Here is a 14,017-nt window from a genome sequence, read left to right as displayed (position 1 = left end):
TAACAGGAGACTTTGTATTTTTAATTGTTCAGTAAATAAAGTGTAGGTCTTTGCAAAGAAATGTCTCATCCTACTACTTGCTGCTGAAGTTTAATCTTCCTGGAAATACCAAGAAATCTCCGGTATTGCCCTGGTCACTGCATCTTTTGTACTGCTTGCTTAATCCTGCTATGGATACCTAAACCTAAAACCAAGTCTCTACAGGCATTATTTTAAGACTTCATGCTAAAGTCATTCCTCACTAGTAATGACCTCTAAAGTGTCATTTAAGACAGAGTTTGGTCATTTATTTGTCATCGTAGCCTGATGCTGCTCTGACCTATTGATTAAAGAGGAAGAAAAAGGTAGTGGTTAGTCTGTTTTCAGTTCTCTCAGGTACCTGCGCTCTGCAGTACCAATCGAGGTAGAAGCATAAGGCTTTAACTGCAACAGGAAGAAAAATAAAAGAAGGTCAAAGTAGGAACCTGTGAGGTGCTACTTTAATGAGGTCTCTGTAGGGAGCACAGTTCCTGAAAGCCAGCCCTGGCAGCACTGCTCTGTCACCAGCAGGAGCAGGAAACTCAGTGATGTCTGTGGCTGTCTAGAAACTCTGCAGTTGTGTTGCTGTCATTAGGCAGAAACAAGCCTAGGAACCAACTGAAATTTATTAAAGAAAAGTTCCCTCCAAGGTACAGATCAAAAAACACCACGTTATAAATTGGATCTGGTGATGTCAAGTTCTGCATTACACGTGGGAATAACTGCCTAGATTCACACATAGATATTACTCAGGTGACTTTCTCTCTCAAATACCTTTTGGCACAAACTTTCCTAATAAAATGAAAACAAAAAAGCCATCTTCCTTCCCCAAATGAAGTAACAGTTCCTTCTGTACCATCATCATCTAGGTCTGACTCATTGGATTTTCTGTACTGTATTTTTTCTCTAGTTCCGCTTAAGATAAACAAATAAAACCCCCGCCTTTCTAAGCTTTTGTTGCACTGGGTACAGCCTCAGTTGGGATTTTAAACAATGGAATCGTCTAGATCACCAAATTGGTGTGTAACTGTAGTCTGTTCCAAGGGAGCAGAAATCATCATTGCGAGAGGATGTGGAGAGCTCCAGGAGTTGCAAGTCAGCTGTCAGCATGCTGGAAAGATGAAGATGTGAGTCAGGAAGAAGTGAGTGATGGTGCAGTGCATCTTGGGGATGTTAGGGGAGCACAGCAAAGCAGTTAATGTGATGAACATGTTCTGTACTAGTGGGTGTCAGTTTGTCCAGTCAAGTGAGCCATTAGGAAGATGCATAGGCTGCTGCTGCAGGTAAGCACTGCAGGGGGCATAAAGCTGAGGAACTCCAGCTAAACCAGGTCCCCAGGTAGATTCAAGTTGTGTAAGTACTTATAGGAGACAAGTGGATCAATCTGTGTTTGGAAACATAGCTGAAGAGTGATAATGGATTTTGCTGGTACGCTGGTTTGGGTAGAAAGCTCTGCAGAGGTGTTTTTGCATGTGCCGTTTGTGAAAGAGGTGTTACTGCTGCTGTCTCATAGTGAGCTGTGAATGGCAGAATCTAACAATATCATCATAAGCTCTGCCCCCTGTTGAGTCTCCTGGAAGTCTGAAAGCTTGTTGAATTTTTTTTTCTTTTTTTCTTTATTTTTTTAAAGAAAACCAATCCTGTAAAAGCTGCTGTGTTTTAAAATTTCTAATAATCAAACGGTGCTTAAACCCACGTGGGAGTTCAGCTTCAAAGCCTTTGTGTACAAAGACATGCAACAAAGATTTCTTTCTTTTATCCTAAGCGTGTGTAAAGTCAAACCAGCATCAAGCACTGGGCGGACCTAATGCTGTCCCTGGAATGCATGAACAAGCAATCTAATTCAAGGTCATGGACCAGCTTTGGCACTTAAATTCTCCTGCTTGTAGATTAGATGAGGTTCTTTCGGGCATTTGTTCCATGATCCCAATGGAGGTACATCCTGCACACAGGTGGACCCAGGTAATTTCTGGAAGCTTGTATTTGATCTCTACAGTGTAAATAAGCTGCATTTTGCTGTTTATTTGGGCAGCTGTGAGCTTAGAGGGGCACTCGGTGATCGATCAATGTTGGTTTTCACCATCATAAGAATCTTATTTGTGTGTAGCCAATTTCTTCTAATTGCCAGTTTTTAGAATGTTTCTTCTTTATTGGGGACCACCAACAAAAAACCCTCAGCATTCCTGTCTAAAGTACCTGTCATATTACTAGGGGGAAGGCATTGTTACAATGCATTACAATCCTAGAAGCATTTCAAGTGTGACTGCACTATTTCCAGCTCCTTGGCTAGAAGAAAGAGTCAGCTGATTGAAGTCCTTTCAAAGCCGTGCCTGAAGGCAACATTTAAACTGTAAACTGTTTTTATAAATGTTGTGTGGAATAGTCTTGTAATCACTTATGTTCTCATCTTTACATTGATTAAGTCCCATGTGGGTTGCACATGGGGTCTTGGGAAATAAGGATGTATTTGCCTCTTCTAACTACTAATTTTCTCAGTCTGTTTCCGATATGCTGTAAACCCCTGTTTAGGTGCTAGGAATAATAATATAAGGGACTTTCATGCACTATTTCAGCTCTTTAATGGGATGCTTAGAGACAAGCTGCTCTAAGCCCGGTGGATTTGAGTTTAAATTGTGCATCTGAGGTTACAGATCCTCAGTTTCCATGTGAAATTGCAGTCTGCCCTACAACATCTCTCCAGTTGCCAATATACCACTTCTTCTCAATCACTTCACTCACTTTCTCAGCAGGAGAGGTTGTTACATGCAAACTGCCTCTTAGATGCTGGTGTGTAGGGTCAGTAGATGTGGGATGCGCTGCCTGCATTTGCAGTAGAGTGGAAACAGATTTCTCCCAGCTTTGGCCCCTACAGCTGCTTCCTTATTGTAAAATGAAGCTTGTTGATCTGATGTGATAGCTGCGCACTGCACAGTTATGCTTGTGGTTCTATTCATACCCCCTTTTTAGAGCTATTCATGAAATTTTTAGCATAAAATCTTCCCTACCAAAAGGTGTATCAAGTAAACTCCTCCTGCAGAAGACAAGAGGGTTGAAATGTGAATTCGGCTTAGTCATTTGTTTGTTTATTTAAAGGCTTTCTTTTTTGTAAAGAAGAATGAGAAATGGCTCCCTCAAGAAGGAAAGCAACAACCACAAAATCTCGCAACCAATTTATATAAAGCTCTACAGTCAAAATAGTAGAAGGATGACAATTCTTAGCAATTGCCTTCAGTCAGAAGTGGCTTTGAATGTTCCCATGAAAATCAATCTTTTTACAGCTTCTCAATTGCGTTCTGTGGAAGCACAATACTCCTGGGACTAAGCTTTCGCACTAAGCTCACTAAGTGTGCACTGAAGGAAGTCCATGCTACATGCGGCTGGCTGCTGCATTTAGCTGAGCATTAAGAGAGCATTAAGGAGACGCCATTAAGTGCTCAAAACCCAGAAAATGATCAATTAATGATGGTATATTTTGGTCGTAGCTTTCTCGCCCTCCTGTAAGGACATTTGACAATGCAGTCTTCCCATAACTAGATGTTTTTCTCTGTCTACAGCACTAATGTTTTCCTTTGACACCGGTTTTATATGGTGCCTTGTTCTGCAGTGTGTTGTTTGTCCAGGGTCCATGAAAGTCAATTACAGGAAGAATAAGTGCTTTACTACATCTGTGTTATGTTGAATTAGAATCCCTTAATAATCTAAACTAGCAGCGCTGTGCATAATCTGTTCAAGTTTGAAGCCGTCAGCTCTACAGTTGGCTGCTTCATCCTTTTGATTGCATGTTAGGAAAGCTGTGCATATATACACAGCTAAATTAGTTCTGTAGTTAACAGATTTTTGTGCAGAATTGTGCTGGAAGAAGGCTGCACTGGCTGAACGTCAGTTGCTCTTTGTATGGTTGCTGAGTGTTATGCTTTCAGAACACTTGGTGGCCAGGCTGGTGAGGCACTGCCAGTGCTGTGGACCACTCTTAGTTAGGATTCAGGCCAGAAGGTGAAAAATGAATGGTGCTGACTGCAGTTGCTTATTATCTCTTCTTCACAATTGAGGAGCTCCATACTTCACTCTCAGCAGGGTTGGGATGACATGTCCACCATCAGGCTGTGATTCTGCTTCTGAGACAAGGCTGGGGGAAGTGAGAAACTTCTGGTGGGATCTGAGAAGCAGCTCTGTCAGCCCAGCGTTGCTTGCCAGCAGAATATCAAAGGGAGCCTTTCCCCTTCCCACCATCCTCTCATGTTATTTAATAGAAAAAATATAGCTTCTAAGCTCCCTGTTAGACCCTGAACATGAGCCTCAGCAACCTGTTAGCAGTATCCTGGGCACTTACAGTGACTGCAGCGCTGCTGCAAGGAAGGCCTTGCTTACCTGGAACAGTGGAAATGCAATCAACTGCCTGAAGCAGTGATGGAGCACCTGGTGGGAAGGCAGGGCCAACCCAGGGGAGCTCAGCTGCAAACAATCCCCCTGAGTGACTGGAAGGGCTGGAGGCAGGATCCACCCCTTCCCAGACCTTATTTAAAGTTTGGCAGTGGAGGTAAAAGCATTTTGCTGGACATCCCTGCGTATCTGAGGCCTTCCAAAGGTAAGCAGCTTCTTTACTTTGTTTCTGTGGCTGTTAGATTTGAGCAATTCTTCACTTGCTGCAGCCAAGGACTTTGCTGCTACAACTGCTGCCATTGCTGTGCTTTCCATCGTGTTACAGCATTACACCTGGGCACAGCGGTGTGGGGAGCCAGTACCTGCAAAAGCTGCTCTTTTAAAGCAGGCTGGCTTTCCTTTTGCTGTTAGGTCTGGAAACATAAAATGCTGCGGCAGGAATGAAGTGGGTTGGGTCAATTTAGAGATTGCGTGGGGGATAATAGGAATTATCCTTCGCTGTGTCTGTGTGATAGTTTCTGGGGCAGTGTCTGCTGCCTGCTGGTGCTCCTTACAGCCCAGAGGTGCAGCAGGTGTGGGTTTTTGGCAGCCCTGCAGCAGAGCTGTGTGCTCAGGTGCAGACTCAGCTGGCCCTGCAGGGCTGCCCCTGTCTCTCCCCATTCTGACTGCTGCTTATTGCAGCCTTTGAATTACGGAAGTGTTTGAATGATTTCCCAGTTAGGGATGGTTTTACTGTTAGGGATGGTTTTGTTTTTTGAATAAGAACCTTAAGGAGCTGTTCGTAGGATTCTTAATCATGTGCTGCTCGCTCACTGTTACCTACAAGATGTTCTTGGAAGAAGTTGTTACTGATGCCCTTTTAATCCTATGGTTTCCAGCAACATCATGATGAGAAAATGGGAGGCTTTTTTTTTTGGAGAAACTCAGATGTCAGAGTGTTTTTTTTTTCCCTTTAAATGTATGACAACCCCCAGGTAAATCACAGGCTGCTGTTATAAATAGTATGAATGAATCAGCTGTTAAAGAAACCGCTTGATCAAGCTTTCCTGAACTAACGCGGTCCCCTGAGCACAACGCTTTCTTTGATTACCTTTTTATTGTTCTTTTGAAGCCAGCGGAGTTACAGCAATATGAATCCAATGCAAATGAGAGAAGGCTTTCGGCTAAAAAAAAAATAATAATTGTATATTTTTTTAAAGGAAGGAACTGAATTATTTTGTTCTGCATGTTGGATTTGTTATGGTGCTGCAGATAGAGTTCTGTAGCATCTCCATATTCACATATAACAGCGTCCTGCTTCCCCGAAATGTGATAGTTGACTAACTTGAAAGCAAAGGTTGTATAGGTTTTTGTACGGAGGATGCTCTGAAAGTAATGCCTCCTCTTCTGTGATCTTGATCCACGTCAGAGATGGATGTTGGTGAGGTGGCAGAGGAGGTTAAACCTTCCCACCAATATCCTCTTCCATTTTGTTGCTGTGTGACAGGTGGCAGCAGAGTAAAAGCCAGTCAAGTTGGTGTTCTCATTGCTTATGAGAGGAGAGGCCAGTATTATGGTTCCTTTGCAAGCTGGTCTGACTGTTATCTTTGTTGCAAGCATGTTAGACCTGGGACTTCTAACTATGGTCCTGCTATCCACTGGGTACTATGAGTTTAGTTTTGGGTTTAGTTTCCATGCCCTGCTCTCCTTACCAACTACTTTCTTCCTTTTTTTCCCCTCTCCATTCGTCACTGTTTCTCTGCTTTCTGTGTCACCCAGGTTGTATCACTGAGGGCAAGGCTGGGACAGCATCAGGAGGTGCTGGCAGCTGCTTGGTTTTGGCATCAGGGAAGGGTTGCTGAGGTTCCTTGCTCCTCTCTCTTCGTACTCCAGTTGCTCTTTGAAAATCAGCTTAGGGCAGCACAGGCTCTTAACTTGGAAAATAGGTACAAATGGATAGTTCAGTGTTTGCATCACTAAGAAATCCAATCTTACAAGTGTGGGCTACTGTAATAGCTAGGACTGGTATTTTTATCTATAAATGTGGCGCAGTGTGGTTCTCACCGCTGTTTCTTTGTGATGTATGGTATTCAGATCAGCTGAAAGTGATGCTGCTGTTCCTCCTTTGTTGGTTTGGGGTTTTGTTCATTGCCCACAGCTTTCACTACAGCAAGTGCAGCAAGGCTCTGAGAGACGTTAAGCAGCGCTTTTGGCATCAGGAGCAAACTGAGGAGCAAGCATGGGGGTTGAATAACCGCCTCAATTCCACAGTCCTATCAAAGCAATTTCTATAGTTGTCATTTTCTGCTATTAAACTGAACAATGAGGCTCTCCAATAAAATCATATGAAATAGCAGCTCATTAAAAACTCTCTTTAATATATAGCATGCTAATTAATGTCAGTGGGGTGCAGGCTTGAATGGCAGAACAGACTATAATGTTTAGAAAGTATGTAAAATAAAAGAAGATATTTTATCATTAATGACCTTTTAGTAAACCTAATGAAATCCTTAATGGCCTGAATACATTACCAAGGCACTCCCAATTGCTTTGTTACCTACTCCATTCTTTCTCCCTTTCTCATAGACATTAAATTTAGTTTTATTTATAGAAAACAAAAAGCAATAAAGTCCCAAGGAAATGTAAATGGGGAGGAGGAGCCTGGGCATGAGACTTCTTAGCCCTAATGATCCTGATCCTGGTGAAGGCTGGGTTATGTTCTGTGTCCACCCAGTCTGAGGTTTAATTGGTTCCCTGTTTGTGTGACTCATAGCAAACAGGCCCTCTTTTGTTTGCAGGGTCTCCCTGGGTTAACTTATACAGCCATTCCTAGAGCAGGGCTGTGGTTTTTATCCTTTTATACTAATCGTGCCATGCTTTTGCAGTGTGTAAATTAAGGGACTTTATTCTTCAGGGCTTTTAGTCTGCCACCTCATGCCAGCTTTAAATGTAAGGCTGCAAAGGCTTGCAGAAATGTTGTTTAACTTTCCCATAACCTTCTTCCAAAAAAACTTAGTTCACAAATGTCAGAGCAAAAGGCATTTGCTTCCTCACATCTCCTGGATGAAATACACTGGGCTGGGAAGGGACATAAGTAGCAATAATCATCTGGCTTAAACAGAGTTTTAAAACAGAAAATGCTCCCAATCATCCAGTCATGAAATACATTCTTTAGCTCTGAAGTCCAACACTGGAGGGAGATTATTCACTAACCCACTTTTTCCTGTTCATTAGAAGATAACTTTCTTCAGATTATTCCTTTTGTGTAACACTTGGCACAATTAACTTAGTCTTGTACCCCCAAATGTCTGAAACTTCCTGATAAGATTGAGACTAATGTCCATTCCAGTAGCAAACCGAATTCACCTGCAGTAGTAATTGTTCCTAAGAAGCACAGGCAGTTGGCAAGTCTTAGAAAAAAGAGCCTATGGCTTGCTGTGTAATCATGTTTCAATCAGCTTTAGAGAACCATGAAATTGATTGTCCTCCTGAGGTACCATACACTTTGGAGCAGATACTGTGCTAGGCAAGTTAATTCCTTATTTGGCTCCAAGCACACAAAAGAGATCTTGCTGCTTCCCCTCCTGTCCTTACAAACCAAGGAGGAAGGGAGCACAAATCACCTTGAAATCAGAATTTGAGAGCATAGCAGCATCAGCCAGCTCTGTTTTGTGTTCCTAATCATCTGGTGAAAATCACAGTGATTTAGGAGAAGGATGCCCAGGCTGCTGGCAGCACGTATGGGAGCCTGGATGAATCACAAAACCAGTGGTGGTGAGGATAAGGTAATGAAAGAGCTACGGATGTCAGAAAAGTCTGATGGAAAGAAGAGCTGAGCAAATGTCTTGCTAATGTAGTATCCTGATGTCCTCTTTGATATTGGAGTCAGCTTCTGTGTGCTCCTGGAGCTGAAATAAAGGGATGTGGTGAAGGTATGGTCTTGAGGCAATGAAGCATATTCTCTTTCAGGTACCTGTGAAGGTCTGGCTCTGTCCTCAGAGAATCAGATTCTTTTTCAAACTCTTATCATTTCAGGAATATATTTGATCCTTCAAAAGGAGTAAAATCCAATCCAAAATAACTCCCCTATGAGCATTCTAGGAGCTCCGTCTTATCTTCATTCCTGTCCCTTGAAGATCTAACACCGGTCGTGTATTTTGTGTGGAACACTTGATCAGGTTCATAGTTCAGTCCAGAACGCTTGTGTCTAGATCTAACTTGTGTTTCAGGATCAATGATCTTTCTCTGGTGCTCATTTTGGCATCTTTTGAGAGTCAGAAATGTGGTCTTATAAACTGCTGGGCAAATTCAGGCCATCACAATGAGCTCCTGCACAGAACTGCTCCCACATGTGGCTGAGTAATGGTAGTTCCAAGCTGAACAGAGGGAGCAGCACTAAGGAATTGATATGCGCTTTGGGTAGCTCATGTATGTGCGTACAATCCCCAGCTTTTCCTGTAGCTTGAAGTACTGGCAGCAGAGCAATGCCACGTATTGAGTTTTGGGTGGTGGTTTGGTTTACACGGACCAGAAAGGGGTTGTAGAATGATTATTAACTTGGTTATTGGCATAGAGAAGCGTAAACAGATCATGGACGTGGACTCCATCTTCATACAGTCTCGGATGCTGTTTCCTTTAGTGCTTGGCTCCTTTTTCTGCTGAGCTAGAAGCCTTTTCTGAGCTATTCTGTTTACCATGTCTTTGTGACAGTGTGAAACTTGTATTAAATTTAGAGGAAAACACAATAATGGGTATTCAACACTATTATTATCGTGCCATGTTCTTGTTTGTGACACAGGCAAATTGGAAATTATCCTGGTTTTGCAGATTACCCAGACTAAAGAACACATCCTTACCTTGTTCAGAGTGAACTACGTGATGTTCTGTGATGTCTGTGTTGCTGCTGATTAAGTAGTGCAGCCTGGTAGATACAGCTCTTTTGCTGGTTCCTGTCATTTTTTAGTTATTATTTGTCCTGGTTTCAGCTGGAACAGTTAATCTTCTGTGTCTGGTACTGCTGTAGGCTCATTTAGCAATAGGGATCAGTATGTTAGTTTAAGGACCTGTATATTAGTTTAGTTGGGAATGAAAGGGAAGAAATAGTTGAAGATCAGCCAAAAGTCACAGTGTTGAAGCTGATGATGGAAAAATGAGGAGAAAGTGGTCTAAGACCACCGTAGGCCCCTACTGTGCATGCCCAGAAGGACATTAAAGTATATTAACAAGTTCTTGGAGAGGGATGAATATGTATGCGATTGTATTGCATATGTGGGACACTGGAGCAGGTTGCCCTGTGAGGTTGGGGATGCCCCCTCCCTGGAAGCACTGAAGGCCCTGCTGGATGGGGCTGTGAACAACCTGGTCTAGGGGGGGATGTCCCTGCCTGTAGCAGTAGGTTGGAACCAGGTGATCTTAAAGGTCCCTTCCAGCCCATACCATTCTATGATATGTATGTCACTTGAATTCTGAGAGCACACACTTGCATTGTCAGGTCACCTGGTATGTATCCCAAGGAATAAAGGAATGCTGCTTTCTAACACCACACTGCAGTTGGAAGGTTTTCTTCTTGGATTCAGCTGACAGTATGATGCATGTTTTGGCTTTAGGAGAAAAAAGGGTGTTGCTGACACAGTGATGGTTTAGTTGTTGCTGAGCAGTGCTGTACAGAGCCAAGGACATTTCAGATCTTCAGCTTTTTGCACTGTCTTGTTGTGCGGTGGGGGTGGGGGTACAGAACTCTGCCTGCTGCCCTGAATTGGCCAGAGGGGTATTCCCTACCATATGACATTGTGCAAAAATAGAACTAGAGAGTTCTACCTTTTCTTCTCAGTTTTCCTCCCCTGTCCCACTGATGGGGTGGAGTGAGAGAAAGGCTGCATGGTGTTCAGCTGCGTGCCAGGTTAAACCACAGCATTATTAAATAAGATCTTTATATTGGTTCACTTTTCAAAACAGTTTTTCCTCCTTTCTAAACTTCTCTATACAACAGAGCAGATTTCCAGCTAAATAAAACCGTGGCTACTGCCTTAGGAGTGCCAGAGAGAGACAGGTCTGTTGCTGAACTGTCACTGAAGTTCCAACAACCTTGGCTTGGGCAGGAGTAATGAGACGTAGCCCTGGGCTATAAATTGCATTGACTTGGGAACGAGGGGAATTCATTCTGCTTTGCCTGAGGCAAAGGTCTGCTGTGCTGTCAGCCGAGCTTCTCAGCCTCCCAGTTCCTTCTGTCATGGTAATCAGGCACCAGGAAAGCTGCTTCTGAAAGAGTTTTGAGGAAGTCCCTTGTTACCTGCTACTAGTTTAACTTGTGTAATCTCGGCAGCAGCAGCGGAACCACGAGGGGCATCTGCTTCTAGCTGCCGTACTCAGCCTTAAATACAGGCAGGCAGACCTTGTGGCCGCTTGCAAGCAGTCTCTCCATAAGGAATTCCTTACAGCTGCAGCAGTGTGCTAATAGTTGTCATACAAAGAGATGGTACCGGTGAGCCACAGTTGCATCTGCTGCATGAGCATTTTGGTGTTCTGCCACCCCGAGATCCTCATAAGAAGAAAATGATGTGTTTGGCATTTCTAATGGGAGAAGCATGGTACCAATGTCATATATACACACACACATATATACATGTATATACATGTGTATATACACACACACACACACACACACATTATATATATACATACACAGAAAGCTGAGATAAAGAGGAAACCCCAGTGAAGCTTTTGTGCCTGAGAAGAACCCAGACGTGTGTTTTACCCACTGCTTTTTCACATCATTACATAATTGTTTTAGCAGCTTTACTCCTAAAGGGAGCCATGTGCGTCTGTGTCCAAATTATTTGCTGGGATTTAACACCGTGCTGTCTAAACAGAATATCTGTGAGCATAATCCTTAATGATATGCTGGGGGCACACACTGCTGATGGAAGCCCTGCCTGTGATTAATCAATTAAGAATGAGATAAGCCCAACAGAAAGAAGTTCCTCTGTTCTGGTAGACAGTCTGAAACATGCTGAAGCTGGACTTACATCTGGACTTGTTTGCAGTTCCACGCAGGATCTTCAATGTTGTCTCAAGTTAAATAAATATGTGAAATATGGAATACCTGAAAGTAGAAATTAATTCTGCTTTCCTTTTAGTTTCCTTTAGAGAATTGTGGAGGTAGTATGAGCTTCCAAAAGCTGAAGGAGGACAGGCATTAGTTCACGTGTAGAATGCTTTCTTTGGCATCCCCTTCTCACCTGAGGGCATGCAGCATTTGGACAGTGCACCATGTCGTGTTTAGCACAGCTTTAGCAATGTGTCAACCTCTGAATTTACTGCTTATAAATATTTCTGCTTATAAACCTTCCTGATTATAAATACTGCCAGCAGCTAAATGCACTGCAATCTGGTACAACCCATTCAGCCTTAGCTGCCCCTCAGAGAGCCTTTATTTTAAAGGAGGTAACAGATGAGGTGACAGAGCTCTGCTCTGAGGTGACACTTGTTTTTTCTGCTTGTCATTGCAAGCAAACAAGCCCCTGGATTTGAACGTGGAGGAAGATATGTTGCCTTCTGTTCAACAGCATTTCTTTTTCACACCGAACTCCCTGGAGTGAAATATGCTTCAGTGGGTGGGAATATTGTTAGGTATCATTGCAGTCTTCTGCTATGAAATGTAACTTATCACTGCCAAGAGCCTGCTGCATGGAGGAGCCATTGTTAGGCATCCCCAGCAGGGTCAAGGGATGACCACCAATAGCTGAGGGGTTCCTGCCTTACTCTAAGGGGTTTGGAAACTGGGCAGTTGGGCAGATGCTGTTTTGTATCTCAACAACCCGCATTTCTATGCAGCTATATCTGTATCTGAGTCTGTTTCTGGAGTGATTTCTGAGGCTCTCACCTTCACAGGCAGAAGATACACTGTAAGAACAGCCTTGGCTATTATTTCTCTTGGAAGGGGGTTGCATCTACATCCACATTCTAGCTAGTTATAATGATAGACTTTTCTAATAAGAGTGGAGTTGAAGTTTGGTTTTGCTTGGCTATTAAACAAAACTGGCTTTCTTTTCTCTTTTCTTGGTTTGCAGCTACAGTCCCTGTCTGGTACCATTCCTGGGAAACATTACAGCTCCTTCAGCATCTCAGGTGCTGGGTGTTGCAAAGGGGGGCATGAGCAGGACACCTCATCTTGCATTGAGTTGTTTCTAGCAGCTGTGCTCTCAGTTTTCAGGGTTACAGTGAAGACAGAAGCAGCTGTGCTTGCGAGTGAAAAAGTGAGGGGAAAAGCCTCAGCACCTGGTAGGATCTGAAACGACACAGGTCCTCATTGCTGTAAGAGTGGGAAGAGCGGTCTCCCTGCAGATGAATTTTGTGAGCAGGCCTTGCAGACATCAGAGTCTGAAAAATAATGACTTTGTGTCAGAGTGTAGCTTGTGCTCTTGTACTTGCATTACTTCTCTTCTCACTTAAAGTACTCATTGTACCGTACTTCTAAACACGGTATGCGTGTCTGGAATGGAAATGCGTAGCTAGATCCTAATTGTGGGAGCAGTGCTTCTTACTTTGGAAGCCATCCTGGGGTTATGATGACATGCTGAATGAATGCAAAGTGGTGCTTTTCTGAAGAGTTATTTCAGCTTGGTTTGCTTATGTTAACATTGTGGGGTCAGGCTAATTCCCTGATGGCTGTGTTTTCAGGTTGCATCTTGACTTGTGCAGTGCTGTTCCAGGTATGCTGTGATTAGCTGTGTCTCACCATCTTCTGCCCAATAGACTGTGAATATTTGGACCTGCAGAATGTAAGTTAGGAATGATGAGTCTCTGTGGATGTCATCTAGGAAGGTGGATGCGATTGATAGGAGTGGCTGTGAAATGGGGCCTCTCTGGTTCATGGCTTTTGTGTTGGTGCTCTGATCGCTTTGGATTGAGTTTGAAAGCAGATTCATGGATGAGGTGAGGCCTGCCTGTTCCTGTTAATGGGACATGAGAAGAGCTGCACCCATTGTGGCTCTTACAGTGAGATATGAACTTGTAGGGCTGGCAGCTAGCGAGAAAATGGACTTTTCTGTCCATACCAACTGCCCAGCTCTGGTACCACTGCAGCTTCAGGAGGGCTTCCCTGTTTGTCTTAGCTGAGAATTTGACTCAGTATTTTTTTTTTTTAACTAAAGTATAATTTTTATTGAACTCAAGCCATTACTTAGAAAAATCTCCAGTGTATTTCTAATTTTTAAAACCTGCCTAAAAACAGGATCATAACTGGACCAGCAGGAAGCAATTTTCTTGAACTTATTGCACCATGGAAGCTAATAGAAACTTGATGTACTAATCAAAGTACTTGGGTGTGTTTTAAGATGTGCTGGTTTTGTCCAGAAATGGCTCATTAAAAATGATATTCTTTCTGGAGCTTTAATTATCTAAGTGTGCAAACTAAAATGGGTTTGAGCTTTGGAGACGATCAGAGGAGGAGAGGAGACAATATAAATGTTCATTCTAATTCTTATTTACTTGAAGAGTAATTATTTCCTTTGATGCTAAATCACCTTTTCTTCTTCTCTCTCGATCCATGAATTTTCTATCTGCTAACAGAACCTTGGGATTGTACTCCCCACACTTTGCTTCTGTCATTCCACTTTATTAAACTGGCAGTTTGTTTGAA

The 14,017-nt window shown here is 43.0% G+C and overlaps 1 protein-coding gene across 9 annotated transcripts in view; it reads left to right on the top strand.

Moving 5' to 3' along the window:
• LOC146757038 (receptor-type tyrosine-protein phosphatase T-like) overlaps window positions 1-14,017 on the top strand; it is a 114,821-nt gene that overhangs the window by 47,831 nt on the left and 52,973 nt on the right. The window contains exon 1 of one of the 9 annotated variants that reach the window (XM_085523348.1): window positions 4,393-4,603. The exons of the other annotated variants lie outside the window; for them this stretch is intronic. The gene's annotated coding sequence lies outside the window, so the exon portion shown is untranslated. Of the gene's footprint in view, window positions 1-4,392; window positions 4,604-14,017 lie in introns of those variants that run through there. 9 annotated transcript variants of the gene reach the window in all.

This window comes from Coturnix japonica, chromosome 24, assembly GCF_054131305.1.
Source record: "Coturnix japonica strain WE chromosome 24, WE-NBRP24, whole genome shotgun sequence".
Classification (NCBI taxonomy): Eukaryota; Metazoa; Chordata; class Aves; order Galliformes; family Phasianidae; genus Coturnix; species Coturnix japonica.
Note: the sequence above shows the minus strand (reverse complement) of the source record. Positions and strands in the feature narration are given on the sequence as shown.